The sequence below is a fragment of the Triturus cristatus genome, chromosome 2_2 (assembly GCF_964204655.1).
Source record: "Triturus cristatus chromosome 2_2, aTriCri1.1, whole genome shotgun sequence".
Classification (NCBI taxonomy): Eukaryota; Metazoa; Chordata; class Amphibia; order Caudata; family Salamandridae; genus Triturus; species Triturus cristatus.
In genome coordinates, this window is record NC_140582.1 from 866,168,129 (window position 1) to 866,188,281 (window position 20,153).

Genomic DNA, 20,153 nt, shown 5'->3' on the forward strand with positions numbered 1-20,153 from the left:
CCAGCTAGGGGAGCAACAACCTTGCAGAGACAATCAGGTTTCCAAGAACATGAATTTCATGTAAGTCACACAATTGATTGACCTTCTATGCTCAGACAACCGCCTTTTACATAGACATAATAATGCCTTAAACAGCAGGCAATGTAGGTAAGGGAATGCCTACACATGGGCCATTAACTAACTGCTTAAGTGGTTAGGTAGCTGTGGTAAAATATAACATAAAACTAGTAGTAGGTGTCCTTAAAGCACCAAGGAGTAGCTCTCAATATAAGCTGGAAATAATTTGCAAATCTGTTCACATTGTCTCAATGGATATACTCTTTTTGAGCCCAGCTATGAGTTTTTCATTCTTAGGAAATAAACTAATGTTCCACCAAATATCAGCAAGCCATTGAAAATACAAATTTGTCCCTATATAATTACCTTTCATTTTAAGTAAATTATCTAATTTGGTTCGCAAATGAAAGCTTGTCAAATACTTTTTCATCCCCTCAAATATCCTCTTGTTATTTCACGTCAAGTCGCCAATTTTCTCTATAGATAAAAACGTAAAATTGAATAAATAACAAAAATAACTTTTATTATACAACGCGTTATATAATATGATTGCCATTTCTAAGCACTCTAAATGATAGGTGGAACTATTACCCACGTTAATGATATTATATGTATTGAACTCGGAATGAGAAAAGGCGCATTTCGACCTGTCAGGAATAAAACTTGAGACATACTTGTCACTCAAAGACTCACCAGCAAGCATTTAACTCAGTGAGCTGTGTTGTCAGTATTCTCGTTTACTCGTTTTGTACCCAAATACAAACTTTGTCATGTTCATTAAATACTGTGATGTACCTTAATAACAGGCTTTCTCTTTTTAGTAAATACTCATTTGGACACCAAATATCACAAAAAAGAGAATAAGACTTCTGTTCTAAATGCGTATACACCAGTTTCCTACAAATACCTGAGTTGTGCCATTGAAGACCATATGTATATATGTATGTATGTATGTATGTATGGCTCCTGGAAAGAAATGAGCACTCCAGCGTTGCTTGCACATAAAGTTTATTCCATCAGTGATGTAGGTAAAGCACAAACTCCCAAAGCGTTTCGGCAAATAAGTTGATGAGATGTCATCAGTCATGTAATCAGTGATGTCACTGACCATGTCATAAGTGATGAAATATGTGAGGTCATAAGCAGTGCATGTTGGGGCCTTAGTTTACACTTATCGTAGGTAACTATAACTCTTGAATTTCTATGGTTTTGTATGAGTGAAATCTGAGCCTAACTATACAATTCCTGAAACCTTTGTTTTTTTCAGTGAATTTCTGTTTTTAAAAATTCTATTCCCTAACTATAACATCCCTGTAATGTGTGGGTTAGCGAGTATCTACGTGTGTGTGTGTGAGTCAGTCTGTGAGTGAGTGAATGAGTGTCTGAGTGGGTCTATGAGTGAGTATGTGAGTCTCTGAGTGGGTGTCTGAGTGGGTGCATGAATGTGTGAGTGAGTGCCTCAGTGGGTCTGTGAGTAGGTGTGAGAGTGTCTGAGCAGGTTTGCAAGTGCCTCCATGAGTGTGTGAGTCAGTCTGTGAGCAAGTGAATGAGTATCTGAGTAGGTGTGTGAGTCTCGGAGTGGGTCTGTGAGTGGGTGCCTGAGTGGGTGCGTGAGTATCAGTCTGAGAGGGTGCATGAATATCTGAGTGGGTGTCCAAGTGGGGACGTGAGTGGGTGTCAGAGTGTCTGAGTGAGTTTATGACTGCCTCCATAGGTTTGTGAGCCAGTCTGCGAGTAAGTGCATGAGTGTCTGAGTGGGTCTGTAACTGGGTGCATGAGTCTCTAAGTCAGTCTGTGAGTGGGTGTTTAAGTCTATGAATGGGTCTTTGAGTGAGTACATGAGTCTTTGAGTGGGTCTGTGAGTGAGTGCATGAGTCTGTGAGTGGGTCTGAGAGTGAGTGCATGAGTCCCTGAGTGAGTCTCTGAGTACGTGCATGAGTCTGAGTGGGTCTGTGAGGAAGTGCGTGAGTCTGAGTGGGTCTGTGAGTGGGTGCAGGAGTCTGAGTGGGTCTGTGAGTGGGTGGTTGAGTCTCTGAGTGGGTCTGTGAGTGAGTGTGTGAGTGTCTAAGTGGGTCTGCGGGTGGTTAAGTGTCTCAGTGGGTCTGTGAGTGGGTGCATGAGTGTCTAAGTGGATCTGTGAGTGAGTGAGTGAGTGAGTTTCTCAGTGAGTCTGTGAATCAGTGCATGAGTTTCTGACTGGGTCTGTGAGTGGGTGTGTGAGTCTCCCAGTGGGTGTCTGAGTGGGTCTATGTGTGAATGCATGAGTCTCTGAATGAGTTTGTGAGTGGGTGTATGAGTGTCTTATTGGATCTGTGAGTGAGTGTGTGAGTCTCTGAGTGGGTCTGTGAGTGGGTGTCTGAGTGCTTTTTGTTTTACCCTATTCTGTTCTGTTTTGCCTTTTCTACCCTCTGTTTTGCCTTTCCTGCTTGTTTTTCTCTCCTCTGTTTTGTCTCTTCTGTTCCATTTTGCCTTTCCTGCTAGTTTTTCAGCTCTCTGTTTTGCCTTTTCTGCTTGTTTTTCTGCCTTTCTTTTTGCATTTCCTGCTCATTTTTCTGCCTTCTGTTTTGCCTTTTCTGCTAGTTTTTCTGCCCTGATATTAAGGAGAGCGGCCGCAGGAACCCTCCTCCATTGGGCTTTAAGAGCCAGCGGTACCTCCACCTCTGGATCTGTGAGTGAGTGTGTGAGTCTCTGGGTGGGTCTGTGAGTGGGTGTGTGAGTGCTTTTTGTTTTACCCTATTCTGTTCTGCCTTTTCTACCCTCTGTTTTGCCTTTCCTGCTTGTTTTTCTCTCCTCTATTTTGTCTCTTCTGTTCCATTTTGCCTTTTCTGTTAGTTTTCTGCCCTCTGTTTTGCCTTTCCTGCTTGTTTTTCTGTCCTTCTTTTTGCATTTCCTGCTCATTTTTCTGCCTTCTGTATCGTCTTTTCTGCTAGTTTTTCTGCCCTGATATTAAGGAGAGCGGCCGCAGGAACCCTCCCCCAATGGGCTTTAAGAGCCAGCGGTACCTCCACCTCCCCGGGGCTTTATTTAAACCAAAGGAGACCACCACCTCCCTGGCCACTGAATACAGGGGGGGGGGGGCACACGGCCACACTCCCTGGCCACATACAACCCCCAGGAACCCCAGCCTTGATTCAATGGGTAGGGGAGCCTCATGGCCCTCCTCCCTAGCCCATCCCCCGGGACCTGGCCACATATCCCTGGGTACCCTCCTCCCAGCCAGAGCACCAAATGTGGAGGATGGGGACCGCAGGAGGAGCCTCAAGGCCTCCGCGGTGCCAGCTGGCACTGCAAGGAGCCACTGGAAGTGCAGCTCCCTGTGTGCAAGAGCAATTGTTTCATCTCTTTCTCTGCCTGCATGTCTACAGGCAGGAAGAGAGAAGAAACCTCTGCTTTCAGCGTCCGGGAGCACTTTAACAGCGCCTGCATGCTGGAACCGGAGTGTTTGCTTTTGCCTGCCAAGCAAATAGCTATGTCCCGGCGGTGGGCACTCCGGGACATGGCAGGAGCCAGCCCCGGGGAGGTGGTGGTCCTTGGGGCTCAATGAGCCTTAGGAGGGGGGCTCCGTGTGCCCCCTCTTTTATTATAATGCCCAAAGGGTTCTGGCACACCCGGGGCTGTATTCAAACACATGGTTGTTTTTTTTTTCTTTTTTGCTGAAGATTTGCAGCTCTATTGTGTTTCCGCAGCAAACTTTAAAACCCCCATGACCAGAACTACGGGATAAGAGTATTCCTACCCTGCCCGCTTTTATTTTTTTTAACCTTTTTTCTGGGACTCGGCTGAAGCAGAGTCCCAAGATGTCTGTGAACACTTCTGCTGGAAGAGTTGGCAAAGCAATCAGATCTCAGCGTGAGATCGGGAGAGCTCATGGAACCCTCTCGCCCCTAGATATACAGATTTGAATTATTTTAAATAACTCAAAAACTGCTGAACGTTCCATCAGCATAATAAAAGCACCAGACGAGCACTAGATTGCTCTTAAAATTAATTAGATCACTGAAGATGAATCGCAAGCATATACAATTTAGGTATTCACAGTTTAGATAAATCACCAGAACTGCATTGCTCAGCTCAACCGGAAGACAAAGTGATACATGGCTGGAGGCAGAAAACAAGTTTTTGTTTCTGAATCTGAAATCAGAAACAGCTCAAGTCCCTGGATGTACTGTAGCCACTTAGCTAATGAGGCAAACGACTTGCCAGAAGCATATTTGCATAATCTGTATTGAGCTCCTCATTATCCTAGAATGTTGAGTTCGCAAGGTACGTATGGCGGCCCTCTACATAAGTGAGGGGTCTTGCAGAACATTTTTAGTACTGCACTCTAAGTCTGTGGCATCAATCTAAAACTTGCACACCAGATCTCACCCATATTAGCAGCCTTTTTTGAAAGAATAAGACAATGCTCCACCAAGATAGCCTGATATCGGCAAGCTCAAGTTGACTTAGGGAAATGGTTTTGGTTCAATAACATAACCCTTGTTTTGCATCCAATTAATTCAGGGCAACTTGCTCTCCTTTGAGTCCTGTGCCAGATGCATGCTCTTCAACCCCATCAAAAACATCACCTGTGATCCTATGACACAAAACATAAATGTGCCTATGGTCACTGTAGTAATGAATGCAGGGACTTTGGTACCTCAGCAAATTGGTATCCTGAAAAAGTAATTAAATGTGAAATTCTACAATTCACTGCAATCAATCAATCAATCAATCAATCAATCAAACAGTATTTTTACTGGGCAGCTATTCACCCGTGAGGGTATCCAGGAGCTAGGTTGCTGGGCTCAGTCGAAAAGCCAGGTCTTGCGTCTCTTCCTGAAGTCTTCCAGTGATTGTGATGTTTGTAATGGGAGGCAGAGGCTGTTCCAGGACTGGCGAGGTAGGAGAAGTAATGGCCTCCACTGTGGCTTTGGCGGATGCGCATGGTCTGTGCAAGGGAGGCAGAGCATAAGCCTCTGAATGGTTGGAGGAAGTTCAGGCAGTGGTTCATGTATGATGGTCCTTGGTCTTGAATTGTTACCTCTTGAGGTGTGGGGTGATGTGGGTCCATTTGGGCAGGTTGAGGATGAGTCTGGCTGCTGAGTTCTGTATTGTCTGGAGTCTTCTCATGAGTTCGGTGTTGGTACTTGTGTACAGTGAATTGCCATAGTCCTGCCGGGTGGTGGTTTGAGCTTGAGTGGCGGTTATTCTCGTGCCAGTGGGGAGCCAACTGAAGATTCTTCAGAGCATGTGGAGAGAGCGGAAGCAGGCAGAGGAGACTGCGTTGATCTGGCATTTCAGGGAGAGTTTGCTGTCAAGGATGATGCCTAGGTTGCGGGCGTGGTCTGTCAGTGTGGGAGTGGGTCTAAGTTGGGCGGCCCACCGTATTGCCAAAGATCAGCACTTTGTCTAGCCTGTGTTGAGCTTCAGACAGTTGCCTTCATCCAGTCAGTGAAATTCTTCATTCAATTGGGGAAAATGGTCTTCGTGGTGGTGGGGTCTGCTGAGAGGATGAGATTGGTATTTTCGGCATAGGATATGATGTTGAGATCGTCGAACGCCGCAGATGGTGCTCTTGGGTTCTGAGGTGAAGGGAGGTAGGTGGATTCTCTGAGTTTGTCGCGTAAGGAACAATGCAATCCACCTGAGTGCGTTTCCCTGGATCCTATTGTGGTGCAGTCTCTTGATGAGTTTGTGGTGGGATACGTTGTTGAACGCTGCAGAGAGGTCAAGGAGGACAGCAGACAAGAGCAGTTTTCTCACACATTGTTCCCTAACGGACAAGAAGAACAGAAGCCACTAAAGTGCAGGACAACACACCTGAGTGTGATTAAGCTGATTTTAGTTGATAGTCTCATGCCAGAAGCCTTCCCATAATCTAGCAGCAAGAGAGAGTTTTATCACACCCATGCCCCGGTGTATTATCCAAGAATGAATTGAAGATCTCATAGCACTGTTTTTAAAAAAAATAACCTTTATTGAACTATGAAATATTTCAAAACAATGCAGTATATTCACAATAGGAAAACAGACTGTGGCCAAGCATCGCATAGCATTCTACCCCACTTTGTCCATTCAGATAACAAATCCAGCATATATTTGTGACAAACTCATGAAATTGAAGTAGAAATATGAGTAACAATTTGAAAACACAGAATAATCTGGAGAAAAAATATCAGTGCCATATTGTTTTTTAGGTCGAGCATTCGAGATCTCTTGTATATACTTTAGTATATACTTATATGTGTATGTACTTGGTGGGCTCTGGAGTTCAGCCCTAGGACTTGTCTGCTTCCACCTAGGGACTTTTTTTTCCTGCTCAGTTGCTTCTATTTAACTGTTTTGATAGAAAACGACCAGTAGAGGTCAGTAAAATACGAGAATTGCTTTCTGCTGAGGGAATTTATTTTTTTATTTTTTCTGGCATACCTCTATTTAACTTTCTTGATAGACCAGGACCAGCAGAAGTCAGTAAATTACCAGAATCACTTTAACATTCTCTGGATTCAAGTCCATAGAAATTGTCTTCCATGAGCACCTGTAGACAATAATATTTTTTTCAAACATTGTAGTTTCAGTAATATAACCACCGAAGGCACTGATTTTATATTAAAACAGAGCTTTGGACTATATCATTTCCTGCTGAAAGGCAATTTTTCTCTCCATGTGTTCCCTTACCCGGTGTGTCACGCAGTTTGGTGCTTACTTTCCCTCCATGTTAAAGAACAGTAGCTGTTTCAGCACCCATGCTGCATATCTTAATATGTGCTGCATAGCTAAATACATATAAGGTCCCAAAGTCGAGACCGATTGCATTGCAAATGCTTGTTCTTCAGGTTGCCTTTACTGGCATTAAAAGGTATATTTTCTAGTTTTTAAGGGACTCTTCACTTTGTTGGTAGTCACTGGAGTTTGTTCTATCCTCTGACATGCTTTTTGTGTTCTTGAATGCCCACCACTTCATTACAGTGCTACTTTGGTGTGAGTCATTTTAACCTGCGGTGGTGCAAAAGGCTTAGTAGCGCGCTCCACATCACTGAAGCATCAAAAATGGTTGACGGTTGTCTCTTTCCTCTGACGCTTTCTTAACTCTCTAATTCAATGACTTCTTTTATTTCATTCGGGAGAAGTTGATTTTGGATCAAAAATTTGCATTTGGTTTGGAAACTCCGAGTTTTTTGTAATTGTATCTTTTCAGTCTGAAACCTCGGAGAGTCATCAGTAATGGTCACTGGGAATATGAGACAAAGATTTTGACATAGTGAAGTGGCCTTCACTTTGGGATGAAACCTGACATTTTCCCCATTAATAAACTGCCCTTAGGTACTGAACTGCTTTGTTCCTAACCTGAGAACACACCACAACCCTGTGCAGCCAGAAAATTAAACAAGCACATAGTTGAAATACGCACCGGCAGAGAGGAATAGTAACAAGGCACTCTCCGGAATAGTGGCTCTTGTGAATAGTCTCCATACTAACATACAAACCATTTTCATAGTTACACCAGTGAAATATGTACTGAATTTTGTATTCCCCATATCACAGCTGTCCTATAAGAATCCTCTAGACTGCTGTTGAGCCCTACTACTTTATGGTAAGTTTCCCCAGGAAGCTAGAGGAATTAGGAACATACCTTTCGTGTGAATCCCCCATTGGATGTGCCGCAGATGCTGAGCTCTTCAGATGTCTTTCTCCTATAGTAGACCAGAACGAGAAATAAATGAGGACATGGAATACATGATTACATGAAATAAGCACATGGAAAACATTGAAATGTTGGTAAATGAACACATGCAAAAGCACGTATTCCAATGACAGAGATAAATAAGTACATGAAATAAAGGTGATCCTATAATGATAACATGAATCACCTAACCACATGCAACAAATGAAGCAGCATTATGCAAATTACCATTAACCATGCAATTCTCATTTACACTTTAAAAGACTGGATGGGTATTGAAGGCAAGGAATAGGAATGGTTTAAATCCTATCTAGCTAATTGCTTTGCAAGTGATCCATAATTCACAATTCCTTCTCTAAACCTATTCTTCTGCAGCAAGGAGTTCCTCAAGGATATGTCCTAGCTCCTAGACTCTTCAGTCTTTACCTTGAACAACTGGGTGTCTCCAGAAAGAGCCTTTCTTATCTTATCATTATTATGTTGATGACATTTAGCTTTACCTTAAGATGTCATTTCCTGGTTATATCTCTCTATCAGCTTTAACTCTTAACAACACTGAATTCTGCATGATTGCTCCCCCCCACCGTCCCCCCCCCCCCATTCAGTGCCAACTAAATCGAGGCCATGCTTATTTCGCCACAATCCTCCTCCACCCCAGTTCAAAAGTGGCTAGACTCCCACGATGTCTTAAATTGTTCTCCCAGCATCATCAAACGCTCTAAATCATTAAAAATGTAAATTCAAAATCGACTTTACCGTCGCAAGGAAATTAACAACAGTAGTAAAAAAGTAGTCCAATTACTGGGACATTCGAGATCGCACTATAGAAATTCCATCTTCCTTTGGCATTCCAGAAATTCATCTTGTGTCTTTTATAGCTACCCTGCATGCAGCATCTAATCTTACCTTGGAGCTTGGCTATTTCGAACATTAATTCTATATAGTACTACTTGAACTGGCTCTCAACTGAGGAAAGATCTGCTATTAAACATGCATCCAAAGTACACAAACTTTTACACACACTCTGATCACTCTTGTTATCTAGCCAAGAAGCTGGGGGAGAGAGCTTGTCGCCATGATGTATGGAGCGACTTAACTGTGCGCACCGCCCGGTCCTGCCAGAATCCCGCTGTCTGGGTCCTACAGTTACCCTAAGTGGGAAGGGTATGCCCAGACGAGGACCCTATGCTCACTATGCCACTGGATTCAAGCTAGCCTGGCTGATGAGGGGTGATACCCTGAAATAAGTCCCAGGATGCTTGTTTTCTAGTCTAGGGATGAACTGGCCTGGCAGCTCATTCTGGACTGTTCCCATGGGGGGCAGGGTCACGACTGATTTGCATATGGTTTGGTCCAAACTTGGGTGGCATGGTGAGCAAAAATGATAGATTCGACCCATATCTGTGATTGGGGGTGAATGTTTGACAATGTTCAGCTGTCCACCCAGCATCTTTTTGTGTGGTTATAGGCCCTACAATCGACAGCGGAGGCCTAAGAAGCTCGGTCTCTGCAGTACCAAGATGGCAGCCGCCTTCTAGCGAGCTAAACTACCAGGGCGGCCTTCCTCCAATGCCCATGACCTTGCTGCTGTGACTGGCACAGCTGAGACGGGGCTCCACAGTTCCTGGTGTCCAGGGCCATTAGCATCACAGAGCTGCCGACCTGGATGGCAACCACCCACTAATGGGCTTGGTGGATGCAGCACCACGCACCCAAGAACTCCTTGCCTGTGAACACCCAATAGACCCTGAATGGCCCCACTGGGCCCAAAGACTAAGAAGGGTGGGGGCGCCCTTGCGAGTCAATGCTCTACACCCAGAGCGGGCACCAGCTGTAAACCCTGTCTTGCTCACAGCCAGATTACTGGTGCAGCATGGGAGCTTTAACCGCCGACATCGGTGTGCCCCCCTAAGGGGCTATTGAAGGTGGGGGCAGTGTTGAGTAAGGCATGACTCCACTCTACAGACACTCATCACAGTCCAGCCACCTGGAAGAGGAGTACAGTCCCATGAAGATCATTGCCTCTCTCATAGGAGAATGACAAGGAGTGGCCCTTTGCTGGAGGCGACTTGAGCCTCCTGGCTTAGCACTGACTGACACTCAACGGAGGGCTACGCCCAGTGCACTTACCTCCAAAATATCACAACATCGTGATTCCCAGATCATCATCATGGGGCCCTTTTACCCCCCATTACAATCTCCCTTTCATCGTTCAGCCTCCCATCATGAGGGAAACACACCATGGCAGAACAGACACCATGACTGCTGAGGCCTCTTGACAGGGAAGCTCCCTATAGAAGCTCACGTTTGGATCAATTTTCGGTAAATACACTGGATGCTATACTTGATGCCAAAGGTTCCACCAAAAATACACTTAAAGCCTAAATAGACTCCCTGGTGGTGGACATGGGGCTGTTGCAGGATGACCACGGGAAAATTGATCATTAGATCTGCCATGTGGAGTCAGAACGTTTAGCGCTGGGACCCACTGCTAAATCTCACATGGCAGAGTTGAGTTCACTGACAGGTATGGTCAAAACATTGGAAGCCTGGATTGAAGACTAGGATGCCAGAGTCAGGAGGAATAACATCAGGGTGGTGGAGCTGCCGGAGCAGATCGAGGGACCATCAGTGCTCTCCTTCCTAGAGGATTGGTTGCAGGAGGTAGTTGCCCCAGAGGGTCTTTCTTAGAACAATGCCAATATACTGCTACCGAAGGTAACCCCTGGCACAGCGGAAAACATTATCTAATCGCCACCTTGGCATTCCTCGCCGTTTCTATAGTAGGTCTCACTATTTCACTTCCTCACCAAGGCGACTGCCTCCTGGATGATCCACATATATCCCTTCCTGGAGGCCAAGCTGGATTCTCAACTTGGAACTTTGCATCTCTTACCCCCACATTACCAAGCACCAATCTCTCTGATGCTGTCTGGATGGAACTTTGTTTGAACAGTTTGGACAACATAGAGTGGTGTGATAGTCCTTGCAGGGATTAGATGAGGTTTGTTTTTAAGATTTTTGGTTGTCCCTGCTAGAGCTACACCTGATTGGCTGGGTTGCTATAGTAGCTGGCGGGAGTGCGAGGATAAGATAGGGGCTGGAGGCTGTGATTATGGACCATGGCTAGTTCTCCCTCCAAGCTAAAGCTGTACCACTTGTCTGCACAGCTACTATGGGCTGTGCTATGGAGAGGCCCCAAACCAGTGGACATTGGACATGGGGACCCCCTTCGTGTTCCACGTGACATGTGGTTTCTGGAGCAGTCTGCAGGGGTGAGAAAGAGCTGGCCTACACTCCTGTTTTGAAAACAATACATTGCTAGACTTCAGGGACTAGTGGGCCAGTTTGGACTCCCTCCCTCATCACTTCTTACTTTGCAGAGCAATCAGGACCATGATGTGAGTGTGCTGGATGGCCAACGTGGCTGGACCATCGCATCATGAGGGCCTCAGGATCATCTGCACAATGGCCAGAAAAACATGAGACATCTCATTATATGCTGCATTGCTCCAGCAGACTAAGACCGACCTGAATGGGCTTCATGACCGGTGGGTGGACAACATTGGCACACCGATCACTGACAGAGGCTGGGACGCAATGCTGGAGTCCTTTCCTCGATCATTGTGGAATCCCATATTTAAGCTAATACAGAACTACTTTCTGAATCTGTTCTATGTTACCCTTAAATGGATTCATGCTATGTTTCCTGCAGCACAAGCAGCATGTCTGCGATGTGATGTGGAAGAAGCTAATTTAACCATATGGTGTGAAGCTGTCCCACACTTTTCCAGTATTGGGAAACACCAGGCGGTACATCTTGAGCACTCCAGCTTACTGTCTGCTGGGACTCTTCCTGAGACCCCGCACAACAGTGGTCACCTCCAGATTTACAAATCTAGCACCGGTCCTGCCCGCTGCCAACTAGTGATCTCCTGGAAAGTCCTGTGGGGATCCAGCCTCATGCAGCAGTGGGCGGAACAGGTTGAATGGGTGGAATGTGAGGGAGCTGCCCAGCAGAGGCAGGTGAGGGGAGGCATCTGGCCTTTGGATTACATACAAGTATGGCCTGCCATATTGCAGGTCTGTCCACAGATGGACACCTCCAGAAGACTCCAGACACCTCCTGGGAGTGAGGTGGAAGACTCAGACTAAACATATTCCCCACAGACACAAAAAACAACCATACTCCTGCCTCAAACTTACACTCCATGACGCCTCCAACCTACTAGTACACATACCATGATTGTCGCCACTATACCCCCAAAAATGCTTCCTCTGATTCCTACACTCTGACCACCAGATGGATTTGGTTTTGTTTACAATTATACTTGACGATGACTACTGTGGATTTTCTGGTTCACATACATCCACCCTGCTACCCACGCCCCATCACGCTGCCATTGACCTAGAATTTTTTATTGTTGCATTTTGTGTTCCTCATATTGGTGGGGCCCCCGTCCTCCCCCTCCCCATATGTCCTCCCAGATGGCATACTGAACTGATGAACAACGGTGTGGGCAAGACCGCAGGTTGAAAATGATTATAAATGCCTTTCTAACTATGAAAATCCATACATTTTGTTAAAAACAAATCTAGCCAAGGAGCTGAAGATTTCTGGGACTCTCATAATCTGCATTGTTCAAACACTCTATTGTGAAACCCTTGGTTTCCAACAAAAAAATGTATCTTGAACTAGTGGTCCACTGGATCTGCACCTAAGGTCTGGATTTCTATTCCTCCTACAATCAGCATTGTTACCTCTATACCAGCATACAGAGATATCTTCAGCAGTTCCTGCTAAGGTGCCGATCACGATCCGGTAAAAAAATTCCCCGTACGACTCGTATCCGGTCTTTTTACCGTACGAATCGCACAAGTGCCGTACAAACTGCCAATTACGATTCGCATGGTAAAAAGTCCATACGAATCGCATTGGGAAGTATTCCCCACACGTCCTCGGGTCGGAAAATGTGTCCGACACGTCCACGGACGATTTACCGTACAAATGTGAAAAGTGAAGTCCGACCGAGGAATTACGATCCATCCCGTGCGCCCGATGTTACAACCGTATGGAAAAAACACCGTCCGCACCGAACTCCCATAGCAACCATGGAGACATGTGCCCGCATACGCGTCGACCCCCCCCAGCCCCCGTACGTCCGAGTCGTACCCCCACCCGTGTATGTACACCCGTGTACGTTCGAGTCGTACCCCCACCCGTGTATGTACACCCGTGTACGTGTCGAACCCCCCCCGTGTATGTACACCCGTGTACGTTCGAGTCGTACCCCCACCCGTGTATGTACACCCGTGTACGTGTCGAACCCCCCCGTGTATGTACACCCGTGTACGTTCGAGTCGTACCCCCACCCGTGTATGTACGGTGCGTACGCACCGTACATACACGGGTGGGGGTACGACTCGAACGTACACGGGTGTACATACACGGGTGGGGGTACGACTCGGACGTACGGGGGCTGGGGGGGGTCGACGCGTATGCGGGCACATGTCTCCATGGTTGCTATGGGAGTTCGGTGCGGACGGTGTTTTTTCCATACGGTTGTAACATCGGGCGCACGGGATGGATAGCGCAAATGGAAAAATTACTATTCCTACTCCAGTGAGTGCAACAGTAGGGAAAGCGTTGGATAGCATAGGTGTAAAAATTACTATTCCCACTCAAGTGAGGTCAACAGTAGGGAAAACGTTGGATAGCGTAGGGGTAAAAATTGCTATTCCCACTCCAAAGAGTACAACAGTAGGGAAAGCATTGGATAGCAGGAGGGTAAAAATTACTATTCCCACTCCAGTGAGTGCAACAGTAGGGAAAGAGTTGGATAGCGGAGAGTAAAAAATACTATTCCCACTCCTGAGAGTGCAAAAGTAGGGAAAGTAATGATTTAAATTCGAAATAAGATTACATTAATTATCAATACCAATAAAAAGTTAATTACAAATAATTACCAATTAATAACAATTAATTACCATTTAAAAATATTAATTATCAATTGATAAAAATTAATTACCAATTAATAATAATTAATTACCAATCAATAATTAATTATCAATTATCAATACACATAAATAAAAAAATTAATATTTACTTTATTCCAATGAATTTACTTCCCACCCAATTCCCCTATAAACCCACAACCTACGCCCAATAATAAAAAAATTAACATTATTATCAATTAATCAATTAATAAAAATAATTTTGCAAATAATACAAATTAATTAGCAATTCATACAAATTATTTACCCATTAATACAAATTAATTACCAATTAATAATTAATTATCAATTAATTATCAATACACATAAATAAAAAATAATTATTTACTTTATTACAATTAATTTACTTCCCACCCAATTCCCCTACAAACTCACAACCCGCTCCTAATAATAACAAATACAATTAACATAATTATCAATTAATCAATTAATATAAATTAATTACCAATTAATAAAAATTAATTACCAATTAATAATTAATTATCAATCAATTAATTATCAAAACATATAAATATAAATAATATTTAATTAACCATAATTAAATTACTTCCCACGCTATTCCCCTATAAACCCACAACCCGCTACGGAATTAAATTACGCAATAATTAAATGACATAACATTCATTTGTTTAAATAAATTAAACATACATTACAAAAATAATACATCATTTTAACACATATACTACCATACATAACACTAAATTTTTTTTCGATATTAAGGTAATCTATATTTTAAAATTCGATATTATGGTATTCTATATTTTTAAATTCGATATTATGGAAATCGATATTTTGTACCCCAATTTCGATATTCTGACCTATCTATATTTTGATAATTCGATATTCTGTCCACTCTATATTGTAACTTCGATATTCTGGGCAGTCGATATTTTGGAATCGATATTTTGGGTGTTTACCGCCTACTTGGACTTGATTGAGTAATGTATGAGCAATCTGTTGGAACAATGTATGATGAACTACGTTAATGAGTGCCGAGTACCCTCACATATTGACCTGATAAACACTTTTATGGTTAGCATGTGTATTTTCCTTTGGGAGTCGATGGCAATTATTTATTGATTTTGTGTTGCTTATGATTTGTCCAATGTACACAATGTGAAGATTGTTATACTTCTGCACCAAATGTGTACATTTTTATACTTTCTTCAGGAACACATATTGCTCAAGGGGCCCGATTATGATGTTTGCTGGAAAGCCTCCGACCAGTGGTTGGAGGCTTTCCGCCTGACATTTTAGGTTTAGAGGCCGACCACCATATTAGGATGACGGTGGTCAGAGTTTAAACCTGCAGGGGAATTCGTTGTGGTTCCGCCCGTCGGTCAGTCGGAAATGCAGCATAATCCATGAAAGATGGCGTTTTTTCTGTCAGGATTATGATGTTGGTTTCCGACAGCCATTCCATGTTGGCCTTTTCGACATGGAAAGGATGTCGGGAAGTGACATTGGGGGCCCCCAGCAGGGCCCGCTTGCCTCCTGGCCCTCGGCATACTGCCCTGGGGGGCACTCAACATCCCTCCACCATGTGGCAGGCACCATGAGATGCCTGTCACACGGTGCAGGGATGTTTACAAATATCCATTTTGTAATGAGAGTTTGTGCTTCAGGCTCTTTCAGCCCTCCTCACAAGCTCCGATTGAAAAATGGAAGTTTCCAATCGGACTATGTGCAGTTGCATCCTAACTGGGATTGCGGAACCGCTGACCCATGGTCGGGTGGTTCCTTTTCCGCAACAGTGTTATCCGCCGGACATCGTAATCAGTACCTAAGATGGGGCTCATGTGTATATGTTGAAAGGCTTCCATTGCCGATATATTATGTTTTCTATGTTAATGCACTATTGTATTCATTATATGTCAACCTTTGATGGCACCATTCCCAAACCCATGACCAAGGCGAGTGTTTCAACAAAATGCACCTATTTTTGTGCTGCCAATAAACTACACCAGCATTACAATGACAAGAGGCGTGACAGACTTAGGAGAAAAGTGCCTAAAGTATATATATTTAATTCATGCACTTTTTGCCAAAGTTCTTCCAGCCTTGTCAAGGCAGTATGTATATATATATATATTTATTACGCCAGTAGGTAGTTATAGTTAGGACCTAGTTTCCATTGGAAAAGCGTTTTTTGATTTGCCAATATCTTTGGTGCCGTTTGACAAATCTTCGCGAGATTTTCAAAACTAATGGGGCGCTCTGGTCAGCTCCTGTCTTTAAAGTTTCGGGGTGATTCGTCATGCAGGGGCCGAGAAATAAGGGGATCCCAAAATGCGTTTTCCCCATGTTATTTTCCATAGGAATTTTGGAACAGGCTACAGCCTGAACTGCTGAACGGAATTACACCAAATTTGGCAAAAAGGTAGCTCTTGGTTCAGAAAGCGACCTTTTTTTAAAATCGTGTAAATCCGTTCAGTAGTTCCTGAGAAATTAAAAAAATAAAAATATCGATATCTGAGCACCGAGGAGGATTCGGGACTCCTCCCGAGCACAAGCTTCATTCTGATTGGCTGCCAACACTCCAAAAGAGGAAGTGTTGGCAGCCAGCTTGTGACTCAGTAACCGAGTCAAAAGAAAACAGTAAAAAAAAGATGAAAATCAATAAAAGGGGGCAGGATAGAAACACCCTGACCCCCAAGGCATGCTCAGGGGGTACAACAAGGACCGGAAGGGCTAAAAAAAAGCATTATTTTTTAAAAAATTGGCCGAATTTGCACTGGGTGCGCAAATCCTGCCGAAATTATTATTTTTTTAAACGAAGAGCTTCACTTGTTTCAAACCCCCGGGTGGGCCCGGTCCTGGGGGTAATTCATAATTATGGTGTGGGGGCCTGTGGGGGCCACCACAGCCCCAGAGACTGCCTCCTCCCTGTGGCTTTGTTTATCATATGCAGGGGGCACGTGGCCCCCCGCAGCCCTGGGGTCCACCACCTCAACGGGGCTTTTTAAAAAAAATGTATGGGTGCCCTGTCAACTCCCCAGGGCATTCATAATTATGTGTGGGGGTCCTCGCGGGCCCCCCAAAGCCCTGGCGACCGCCACCTCCCCAGGGCTTAAATTAATATAGATAAGTGTGACGGGGGTCCTGCCCCTCCCCACACTGTCCCGGACCACCACGTTCCCGGGGCAATTTTAAATAAAGGGTGGGGGTCCATTGTGGACCCCCGGCGCTGGGACCCCCACTTCCTCCGGGCGTTAAAAATGCTGGGAGCAGGGCCCCCCTCCTGGAGCCCTCAATGGCCCTGGGGACCACAACCCCCCAGGGCCGTCACCGGCAATGTCCCGGGGTGCCCTCCCCCGGGACATTGCCGTTTGCTATGACAGGGCAGGAGCACAGCTCCTGCCCTGCCATAGTAAACACTGCTTCGCTTCATGGAAGCTATTGCAGGAAACCTGCTCTCGCTTCCATGAAGTGAAGCAGAATTGCTTTTGGACAATGGGAGCTGCATGTTAGCAGATCCCCTTGTCCAAAAGCAATGCCGGCTCCCACAGGAGGCGGGGATCCGGCTGGGACCGCAGGGGCATTGAGGCTCCCCCCTTGGTCCCCAACGTAAGGGCCCGGGGACCAAGGGGACAAAATCGGCTCCACTCCTTATGTAAACATTATTTTAAAATGGCCAGGGATGGGGTCCCTGCGGCCAATAGTGGCCCTGGGATGGGGGGCCATGTGGACCCCTTCCATATAAGTATTAAAAAAATCAAGGAGGCCATGCCCTGGGGGATGGTGTCCCTGAGGCCGAAATTGGCCAAGGAAGGGGGGCGCGCAGCCCCCTTCCCAGTTTTAAAAAAAATTGGACAAGCCCTGGAGGATGGGGTCCCCAGGGCTCCAAAAATAATAAAGGAAGGGGGGCCACACAGCCCCCCCTTCTACCACCATTCTGCAAACGCGCCTCCTGGCGCGTTCTACGTTGGGGGATTAAGCTTCTTGAATCCTGAGGGTCCCTGGGGGTCAACTAGGCCACCAGGTACCTCCAGTAATCCCCACACAGTGGAATTGCTGAGAGGTAGTCCAAGGCCACGGTCAAGGCCACGCCCCTTTTTACACCACTCTGCAAACGTGCCTCTTGGCACACTGCTGGTGGGGCGATGAGGTCCTTTTGTGTCCCCTGAGCAGATTCACCAACACATCAAAACAACATTAAACAGAACACAACTACATAACAATACAACAGCACAATGCAGTTATGCGAGATAAAATCGCATCACATAAAACAACAGTTCTCCACCAAAACAAAAGCCATTACCATAACACAGATCAACACACCACCACAACAACACAGTAAAACAGCCTACAAACACAGCAATATACACAACATGGAAGCACAAAAAGTACTGAATAGAATGTACAAAGTACAGTAACACACTCGAACAACAGAGGTTAAACACCAAATTCACGAACATCATAATACAATACTATAACACACCAGCACACTATTGAACGGGACAACAACGTACCACAAAGGAACGCAGTACAACAAAACCATAACCACTCAACAACAAACCACACAAGAACACAAGAACACAGCACAGCCTAATAAAACATAATTACACACATTTGGTGCAGTGTTGTTTTGTGTTGGTGTATTATTGTGTTGTGTTTTTTGTAATTTGTTGTGTTGTAAGGAGTTCAATGCTAATGCGTTGCCATATTGAGTTGTGGTTTGTGTTGTCATTGTCTTTTTGAGTTTTTGCTCTTTTGGTGTGTTGAATTGTTTTGTGTAGTATATTTGTTATGTTTTTGTTGCATTTATTTGTTGTTATGATCTGTTGTGCTGTGTTGTTGTAGTTGTTCTGTGTTACAGTAATGTTGTTTGGCTGTGGTGTTGCTGTAACTTGGCTGCGGCTTGTTCTACTTAAAATGCATACATGTTCTTGTCACTCATTCGGTCCTCTACAAATCTGCTCTTATAATATATAACATCCATGTACTACCCTACTAAACACTACAGATATGCATTAGCGCCAGACAAAATATTCCTATAATTCGTCTCAGAGAGACTCAAATGCATGCCAAAACTAGGAGCAGTATTCAAATGAAAAAAGGGTGGAATAAAAAGATTTATATAATTCTTGTTAAAATCCAGAAATACTACAAGAAGTTAAATATCAAAAGAATGCTTAATAGCAAGATTAGATGTTCTCAACCACACAGCGCAGTATCCATACAGGCATGGGTGAAGCATTCACTTAATAAGTCTTTATATATTAAACAATTATTTTGGCTGCAATAAAATAAACAAAACTTGTAAAGGAACACAAATTAAAATAATTTTCAATACCTATGGCCAGATGTACGACGCATTTTACCGGTCGCAAAAGGACCGACCTGTAAAATGCACTTTCCTATGTACCAACCCTATTTTGTGAGGGCAAGTCGCGCCAAGGAAGGGGCATGAAAAGGTCATCTGACCTTAATAGCGAGTAAAACTGGCATGTATAAATATTTTACGACAGGGAATGTGGTCGCAAAACATTCGCAGATTAAAAGCAATTTCGAATTGGTTGTAAGCCATTTGCAAACGGGAAGGGGTCCTCAAGGAAGTCGTTACACTTTGTCAATAGGGATGGCATCATTTTTTCAAAGCAGGCAGTGGTCCGTAAAAAAATTAAAAGAACATTTTTTATTTTTGAAAAGCATTCCATTTTCCTATAAGGAAAACGGGCTGCATTTAAAAAAACACACAAAAAGCTGCTTTTTTAAAAAAGCTGTCACAGACATGGCCGTCTGCTGACCCCAGCAGGCCACAGTCCCTGTTAGTGCCGACCATTCCCAATGAGTAGTAAATTGCGACCTGCCTCATGAATATTAATGAGGCAGATCCATTGCGACCCATTTGGGAATCGAAAACAGTGTATGAGACACTATTGTACATCAGGTTTGCGACTCACAAATTACGATATGCTAAAAATCGCAATTTGCGAGTCTCAAAACCTGACGGTCGTAAATTTGGCCCCTAATCTATAAACTCTAACTTGATCATTTTAAACATCACGTCAAACAACCACTCACATTGTGTTCAAATGAATAAACACTGATTAAGCATCCCAATCGGGATGCTTAGGTATAAAAATGTCATAAAACACCCCTGTATACAGATAAGACAAATTTTACACAGCTTTCCAGGAAATGTATAAAATGTTAATGGCAGAAAGACAGATGTTAAAAGGTTCATAAATTTCAAGGACTGCTAAAACAGTTTCCTTGTGTACAGTGTAAGATGAAACAAGCAAAAAGAGGAATTCTGTATTCAAAACATCGAAAATATCTGCTATTGAAGCATAAATATTGTTATCTCACACCAGCTTGTATAACTGTTAAAACATGCAGGTGCAACTGGATGACACCAGATGTGGAACGTAATGTTATCTCAAAATTAGAGGTCAGAGTTGCCTGTAGG

The 20,153-nt window shown here is 44.2% G+C and overlaps 1 protein-coding gene across 1 annotated transcript in view; it reads right to left on the reverse strand.

Moving 5' to 3' along the window:
• LOC146862902 (uncharacterized) overlaps window positions 1-20,153 on the reverse strand; it is a 350,846-nt gene that overhangs the window by 69,342 nt on the left and 261,351 nt on the right. The window contains exon 3 of the mRNA XM_085642290.1: window positions 7,673-7,733. The gene's annotated coding sequence lies outside the window, so the exon portion shown is untranslated. The remainder of the gene's footprint in view (window positions 1-7,672; window positions 7,734-20,153) is intronic.